This window comes from Egretta garzetta, unplaced genomic scaffold (assembly GCF_000687185.1).
Source record: "Egretta garzetta isolate BGI_Z169 unplaced genomic scaffold, ASM68718v1 scaffold112, whole genome shotgun sequence".
Taxonomy (NCBI): domain Eukaryota; kingdom Metazoa; phylum Chordata; class Aves; order Pelecaniformes; family Ardeidae; genus Egretta; species Egretta garzetta.
The window spans coordinates 2,414,441-2,423,031 of NW_009258884.1; the positions used below are offsets into that span (position 1 = coordinate 2,414,441).

The 8,591-nt window shown below is 46.0% G+C and overlaps 1 long non-coding RNA gene across 1 annotated transcript in view; it reads right to left on the bottom strand.

Moving 5' to 3' along the window:
- Window positions 1–6: 6 nt before the first annotated feature.
- LOC118451779 overlaps window positions 7–8,591 on the bottom strand; it is a 9,944-nt gene continuing 1,359 nt past the window's right edge. The window contains exons 3-5 of the long non-coding RNA XR_004841329.1: window positions 8,230–8,340; window positions 5,404–7,786; window positions 7–4,473 (exon numbers count right to left, since the gene is read on the bottom strand). This is a non-coding gene — a long non-coding RNA (uncharacterized LOC118451779). The remainder of the gene's footprint in view (window positions 4,474–5,403; window positions 7,787–8,229; window positions 8,341–8,591) is intronic.

Consider the following 8,591-nt stretch of genomic DNA (forward strand, 5'->3'; position numbering starts at 1 on the left):
TACTTTATCTCACAAAACACGTTGGCTGCTCCCCAGGCCCCTCCTGGAGCCCTCAAACAATGTTTGCCCACTGTATCCACCCCTCCTTACCAGATGCCTACAGGCCAGATAGTCGCTAATTCCAGTCTTAAAGATACTCTGCATGAAAACCCAAAGCACAACCAAAAACTCTTAAAACATTTAATAACCGAAGGAGACAAAACCCTCCGGGAAAACACACTTCTGCAGGGAAAAAGGAGACCACAGTGGTCCATGAGGCCAGAAATGAGTAAGGAAGAAAGGTAGGCTCAGTCCCTCCACTGCCTGGACCCCAGAGCCAAGCTGGGGCTGGGCATGGGGAGACTGACCCAGCCCCAGGAATCAGAGCTGTATGGAGACATGAGCATCCTGAAGGATCCACCACCTGATCTTCTGCCCAGCCTGCTTCTAGGTGAGACACTTTGCAAGCGCAAGTCCCTGGGTGACAGCTGAGCATCATTTCTGATCATGGGTCCGGTCCCACAAGAACACCAGCAGCTTGCCTTGGCCCTGCTGGAATTGCTCCAGGGATGGGACTAAACAGCCGCTATAACCCACGTCTCAGGACCATTGCTCCGGCTGCACTAAGAACACCCGAAGTTCATGGACAAGCAAAGTATCAGTGGAGACAACTCAGCCCTTGGTGGTGTCCAGAGATCCCCTCTCTCCATCCCTCTCTTCTTCATCTGCCTGGGTGACTGCACAGGACCAGGGAACTCACTAGCAGTTAAATAGCATGCTGCCTCCTGGCCTGGTTTTACTTACTGGCACAGACATAGGACTGCTATGAGGTTTTGCAATGATTTTCCAGGTTAATTAATGCGAGAAAGGATTTACACAGCTTAGAAAAAACGTTCCTTATGAGCAAGAAGTGTTCCTGTTATAGGTGTGACCCAAAGATGTAAACCAGGTTTGATCACTGGAGGAAAAAAAAAAAAAAAAGAGGATGTAAAACTGATACTTTTCTTGGTTTTTAGAGCCATCAAGTAGAAAAACGGTTGCAATAGCTGTTTTTGAATAAAAAGCTGCTCAGCACAGGCTAGATTTGTGCTGACAACAGTGGTGTTGGCACTTTCTTGCAGTTATTGTTCTTATCACCTGTAGTTTTCACAACCACGTTTCTTTTCTTGCCCGGAAATCAAGATTATCAGGTTTTTTTTCTCAAAGTACTCATGGGTTGTTAAAATGTAAGCAGTTTCGTCCCTGGGGGAGGGAGTAAATAACCTAACAAAATCTCATCATCATCAGTTAAAGACAAAAAAACAGTAGTTTCTCTTAGTCCTTCTCAAGGGACTGAGGCTGGATCTCTTCTGTAAGATATCTCCCTTCTGGAGTCCAACATTTTGAATTTCCCATGGAAAAAAATAGTTCTGCTCCTTTCCCATGAGGGCTGTTTTCTCAGTCAGGGAGGATTTCTCCTCCAGCACCAAAGTTCTCCCTTTCTCTCTCTCCCCCACCCCTCCAACACATTATACCTGTATGTAACTCCTCACTCTGCTCTCGGAAATTGCTTTTTCATTATTCACGTGTAGTCACAGGATACGCGTCCCTGTCCGCCCAGATTGCTCCTCATTACATTTCTCTCCACCTGTCAGTAGCTCTTTGGTATTCAGCTGTCCCAGAGCTGAACTTGGCCCAGCCACGGAGCCCACAAATGCCACGTAAAGGGACTGCGGAAATTAAACTTCAGACCCCTGCTCTGACACGGAGGCATTTGAAACACAGCGGCGTCACATCTGTCTCTCTGCAGCATTGTACCATAGAAACATTTCAAGTTCAGCCCAATAACATCTTCAAATAGCACCCAAAAGCGACGGTGCCTTTTCCAGGCACTGGCAGACAGCCCTGGCCAGGACGGGCGTGATTCACGTGTGACTGCTGGAGGTGCCCGTTTTAGGCACTTGTCTTGTTCACTTCCAGCTCCTAATGATCATCTCGGGGCACTCATTCTCTCAGCCATCCCCACCCTTTACGGAGCTATCAAGTGCAACAGAAAACATCGGCTCCTGAACACACGATGGCTGACTCACAAGATGCCAAGACATTTCTGAAGTGCTGGAAATGCTCCTGCAGCAAATACGCGAGTGATGCAGTCGCATTGCTTTAGAAACAGGCGTCAGACCAGCTACTGAAATAGAAAGGAGACAAGGACCAGAGGATGTAAATAGGAGATAAACTACTTTGGCAAGGAAATGAACATTGGAAGAGGCAGATATCGGCTCTCCCCATCAGTGTCTTTTTTTCTCATAGATGATGACCCATACTTGTAGGTCAACATCTGAAAAAAAAAAAACCCAAACCCAAGGGGGAAAAGTTGAACAGGTTGAAAGAGGAAGCTGCTTTTAAACCACAGCTCACACACAAGGAAATGAGCTACATCGAGCACAAGCTGCTTTCTGAAGATGATGGGTTTGGATGCAAGAACAAAGAAACGTGCGTGCAGCCTGCAGCAAAGAGCGCTCCATTCCCCGCTGTGACTTTGCAGTGTGAATAAGAAGTAGGTTGCTACTTGCCAGTGAAAGATTGACAAAAATCAGCCTCAATATTTGTCCTCCTAACAAGCACCCCTGCACACCCAGCCACAATGGAAAAGGAAACCTTTCTTTCAGGAGCTACTAGAAAAACATTCCAATTTTTTTTGCCTAGAAAGGGAATCTGTGAAAAGAGTCTTTCTGTCATTATCCACTGGAGCATCCAAACCTGTCTGCAGCAGTGAGAAATGGAAGTATGCTGAAGTTCCAGAATATATTCTCTCTTTGATTCCGCTCAGCATTTCCAACAGAGCAGTTTTCAGCCTTCAAGTGCATTCCAGGTTGCTTCCCCAAGTCTTGAATCTCCTGTACAGAATGCAGGAGGTCCTGTTATCATTAGCCAACCCAAGAAGTTGAAGTGCTTGAGAAACAGGAACAGAGAGAGGGAAGAAAAATACTGCACATCTAATGAAACTCATCCATCATGCCCTGTTCTGTGAGAGAGCTGGCACCGAGTCAGATAAGAGAAATTAAATTAAAATGCACATAAAACACCACTAGGAGACTGGGTGCGATGATAGCTGGAACGGCAGCATTACGCAGTGCTGCATTGCAATGTTTTCACCTTCTACAGTCAGCCAATGAAAGCATCACTGGGGAATAAGAGGAGAATGTTAAATCAAAGGCCTGAAAGCTGAATGGGTTTAATAAAATGTGTATTCACATTAACCACTGACTTAAAGGTGAAACCCTGCTCTCGAATATACTTGACAGATCACTTTTTTACTTCTTTGCCAATGCGTATCAATCCTGACCTGGAAAGATATGAACCTGGTCCCGGCTTGACAGCTCTATCAGAGCTTACCTTGCTGCAAGCGCAGAGGAGACACCTTCATCCCCTTCCTTTGCCTTCATCACATAAACAGCTAGAAAGTCTAAGGTGGGGCCTCCACCCTTTCCTCCCTAAAATTACCAACTGGCAACTTTTTCCAGCCATAGGAAAACATCCGTGCTGCTCAGACGTGACCCCTAGAGGAAAAGGTTTCACGATTAACCTCAGCCTGGGACCTGCCCCTGCCTTCGCGCCGCAGGCTGGCCGTGCTCCAAGCCAGTTACCCCCACCGAGAGGCTGGCGCGTCCCAGCTGCGCTGCGCAGACAGCACAGGAGCCGGTTTAGCCAAGCTGGCGGAGAGTCGGAGCACCCTGCTTGCAGCAGCGCTGCTCCATTCCAGATCGTTCATCCTGTTATAATAAGACACAGGAAATGTCTCTTTTGAGCTGCAATCCAATTAGTCTCCAAATAAAGCTGCCCCAACAGGCTCTCTGCAGAGCACTTCATGGCTCCTATCTGATGCTCTTACGTCAGCAGCCGGCACTTAATAATGAAGAACTACTTATGCCCTTTTCCTGATAAGGTTTCCTGAGCAGCAGACTTGCAGTTCACTTAATCCTGCTATCCACCAGGCCACCACACTCCCCAGTTCAATACATGAACCTGTTGGCTTCTGAACACACTGAGGGAATTATAGCCCAAGGCTTGCAAATCTCCCTGGCATATGAGAAAGGCATAAGCAGCTGGTATCACCCCTGACTAAAATAGCATCGCAAAAGGCATCCTGTCCTCCCCTTCAAGGATACAATTAAAAAGCTATCTCGGATACATCAGCTCTTGTCAGCCACCACCCACCTTCACACGTCCTACTCCTTGGTCAGATCACCGCAAAAATAGCCAAAATCTATCAGGCCAAGCTCACCTACCAGAAGCCAATATCCAAACCTGGAGCGACGGAGCCATGCCATGACTCAGAGCTAAGGCAGCGGATGGGGACGGATGATCAGCACCGGCTGATGGGCAGAGAAGAAGCATCTGTTCTTGCTCTCCTGGGCTACCAGCAGCACTGAGAGTCGTCTCTCCCCAGCAGAGCAAGACAAAGGTAGAGTAACAAGCCCCTCCAGCCCAACTAGCAGGGTCGGGAGAACAGACCTGAATGGAAAAGAGTCTGGGACATGATCCGTACTAGTCTGCATTTCCTACTGAAGAGCAGAGAGACCCTCCCACCCCAGGAAGCTGCGGGTCTGCAGACACTCTGCCACCTTTGTGTGATGCACAAAGATCACGAACGAACCCTACAGCTCAGAGGCCTCCGGGGTATCTGCAGCAGCTTCTCTGCCCATGACACCTGGACCCCAAACAGCCTGCTAACACGCAAGCCTGGCTGGGGTCAGGTGTTTAGTGACTCTGAACAAGTCATTTGCAAACCTTCTGCCATTCAGGGACATGGCATAACCGTACCACTTGCCAGAGTGCACTAAAGTCAGGGCCACACAGCAAGGCCACAAATGTCAACAAGGCTTTTGCACAGGGGATTTTATTCAAAATGCAGATTGCAAATAAATTTAGAAGCAGATGCAGCAAGGCTTCCATGGAAACAGCACAAAAACCCAGCTGTGGTTTGGATGACTCTGAGTCTTGGCAGTCTTGACTAATCCCTTAAGTGCCATCCAATTACTGCAAATGTGTTTGGCATCTACTGTAGCAATTGCAAAGAATTAAATGGTTGGATGGCACTCATCAGAAATTACAAGTCACAGATCCCTGTAATGCTTTTAAGAAAAAACATCTAAAAAGGAAAATAGCATTACCCACTGCAAGAGCTGACCTCCTTGAGAGCCATAAGGGACAACAAAAGGGATCCAAGTAACGAGGGAAACTTAATTCAGAGAAGAAACTAGAAAAAATGAGAGAAAGAGGAAGAATAACAAGATTGGCTGAAGGAGCTGGGTTTGTTTAGCCTTGAGAAGAGAAAACTCTCCTTACACCTCCTTATTCTTAGCACAGCTTCTACAATTAACACTCCTTCCCTTAGGAAAGTCATCAAAAAACTACAAACAGCTCTTCCATGCCCAGACTTACCAAGTATGATCTGCCTGTAGAGATCTCCAGGTGCCTCGGAACACGTAGGACTTCAGTGTGAAATGGAGGTCTGGAGAATGGAGAAGTGAGGATGGGCAGCAAGACCACAACTGCTGGTATACATATGTACTGTGCCCAGCTGCTCCACAGGAGCTGCTCTCTTGCCTGAAGCTCTTCAAAGGCATGACCTCTCTCAGACCAGCATATTCTGCTTTCCAGGTACTTAATTCCTCATAAAGGTCCTTCCACACAGGGACATGCAAAGAAGAACAAGCTTGTTCTGCCAAAATCTGGACTCAGTGATTGAGAGCAGCCCCAGAGACTTGTTATGCTACCTGGGAAAGGGTACAGCAAAATGCTCAAACCACCTTCAGCCAACAAGTGCAATACACAGGCTTCTCTTGCAAGAATTTATTTTCAAAGAAGATGCAATTAAAAACACTACCAAAAAAGATTTACACAAAGCGGGGGGCGGGGGGGGGTGGGGGTGTGACAGTAAAGCCATTCAGACCAGGCAAAGCACATTTCTTTCCAAACAGTACAGAGCTGTTATGACAAAAAGCCTGACACAGCTGGTTTTTTCATTCAGGCAGTAATTTCCTTTCTGAGCTCTCACCTAGGAAGTCTCATTTCCTCAATCCCTGGCACTTGTAAGCGGATTTGGAGTGACTCACTCTACGTATGTAGCTCCAAGGAACTCCACAACCAGCCAGGGGGGAGAGAGAAAGAAATTCAAGCCGGAAAAATGGCTGCAGCTGCTGACTGAGCTGGATGGCAGCGCGAGATCTCTGCACCTCTCTCGTACTGTTGAAAGTCACACAAGGGCCCTATATTCCTCAAAGAGTATCTTGCTGTGGTACCTCTTGCTTTCGTCCTAAGAGGGTAGGCTGGTGTGCTTAGCACCTTTGACTTCTGGCTGTTCGGCAGCCAAATTTAGAGCTAGAGCACACCCAGGGTTGTACAGCCTGCAGGATGCCCATCACAAAGGTGATTCCTGTAACAGCCTTAAAGAGATGTATTAATAGCAGTGCCTGGGAACCTGAATGTTGAAGGCCACAGTTTGCTTGTTAACTTTAGTTAACCATCAGGCAATATTGGTTAAGCCAAAGGAGACAGGAACTGGTTTTTTGCCTTCTGAAGGTCTGAATGAAAATCTACGTTTAATCTACTGCTGTGTGTAAACACACATTAGATTTGTGGGATTTATGGTTAGCCAAACACAACAGAAATAAACCAACTACGCTATAGGGACAGAGAAAGAGAGGAATAGTATCAAGCGCCTGTACTCAGCCTTCTTTAAAAACAGCGAGAACCTGAGGGGTCCTGAGATCATTTCACTGCTCAGGAAAGAATACACCTGGTACTGGGTGAAGCCAGCCACAGGGTTTGGCTAGGCACCTTCTTTCCCCAAAGCCTATAAATTGCTATTACTGATAATCTGCAGCTGAAAAACCAAGATTGCTCCTGAGTCACCCTACTTTCTGTCACGCATCCAGCAGGGAGTATGGCAACGCTGCTGTGGTCGACACTGCAGCTCGCTGCTTGGCTCTGCCCTCAATTCGAACACGGCTGCTCCGGAGGAGGCGTGGTGAACCATCCTAACTTAGGGAAATACCTCCTGGCAGAGAAGGGGTCTGTCTGAACTGGCAATGAAGTCCGTGATACAAGTTTTCATTTGTGAGCAAATCAGGATTTGAAAGCAACTGAAAATGGGAAATCAGAAATAAGATTGTGAGGTGCAAAAAACTAATTGCCAGATGCATGAGCTTCTGATTCCAGGAGACATCAAGGGACATACTTTACTGTATTAAAACGCACAAATTTGTATATATATACACATACGTATATGTAAAATGCTTCTCTCTCCATTTTCATGAGTAACAGCAGGGTGGGAAGCTTCCCCTAATTCATCATTTCTATTTCAATCTATTCTGAAGCTACTCGGTACTAAAATCAATTTAAAACCACTCAGCATTACAGCAACTAGGACTGAAATCCAATACATAAATCTAACAGGCTCCAAGATGAATTTTCCTACCATATCTACATTAAAGCAAAATTTCTCATGGGGAGTCTAGTTTATCAGTACCAGGCAGTCCTTCTATGATGAATAGTCAGTTCAAATTTAACAAGCAGGCAACTGGATCGCCCAAAAAAGCTGGGTCCCTGTGGTCAAAACAGCAATTTGGGGGAGTCCCAAGATCTGGAGTGCCACAGCTTTACCAGGGAATATGAATCATTTTGCATCTTAGCCAGATTTTGACTCTGCTATTTCTAAAAAGCTGGTGAAAGAATACAGAGCTTTCTGCTTTGGCCAGCTTAGTCTTCAGGATGTATCTTCTTGCTCCATCACAGTTTTATAGTTTCTTTTGAAAAAGCCACACTGGGGAAAAAAATTAAAAGAACTTATTAAGTCTTTTTGTATGCATTAGTTTTTGCTTTTTCTTAAAACAATTCAAGAAGCTTTTCCTTCTCGGGGTTGCAATAAGTGAATGAGTGAATGCAGAGTGCAGCAAGGTCTGACTTCTGACAGAGCTGTAAGCCTGAAGGGCTGCATCGTTCAAAACTTGTCAGAACATCCATGAACACTGCATAACATTCAAATGCTCCGCAAAGCACTTCAAAACCAGACTTGAGAGGTTATACTGCAGTGCTCGGAGCTGCTCTAAATGTAAGACCGAGGTTTTACCACAGGAAGCGGCAGATGCCCTTCAGTGCGCATTTGAAATAAATCGCTTTCATACTTAGAGAAATCTTAAAAAAAAAATGTTAAAACATCTAACAAAAATATTTCTGTTTTGCTGTGTGTGCATTAAGGATACCCACTTTCCAGAGGAGCAGGACAATGAACGCCAGCAAGAGAAGTCCACCCACGCAGCTTCCTATGATTACAGGCACGGGATCAATCACTTCGTCTTTCAGGAAGACAAGGGTGATCTGGAAGAGGAGCGAGGCCAGTTGTTTTGTTCTTAGTTAGCTCTTAACTGAGAAAGCTATATAGCTGGAGCTAGCATTCAACCTTTAAACTACGCTGGACGCACCATCAGTCTAACTGTGCAGGTACTTTGCCATACAACATGAAATCATTTTTTGCATTGCAAGCCTAGTCAAGGGAGTTAAATTTACTGAGTCTTCTTTAGCAGCTTGCAGCGATTACAATAGTCCCCAGTGACAAACTTTCGGGTTAA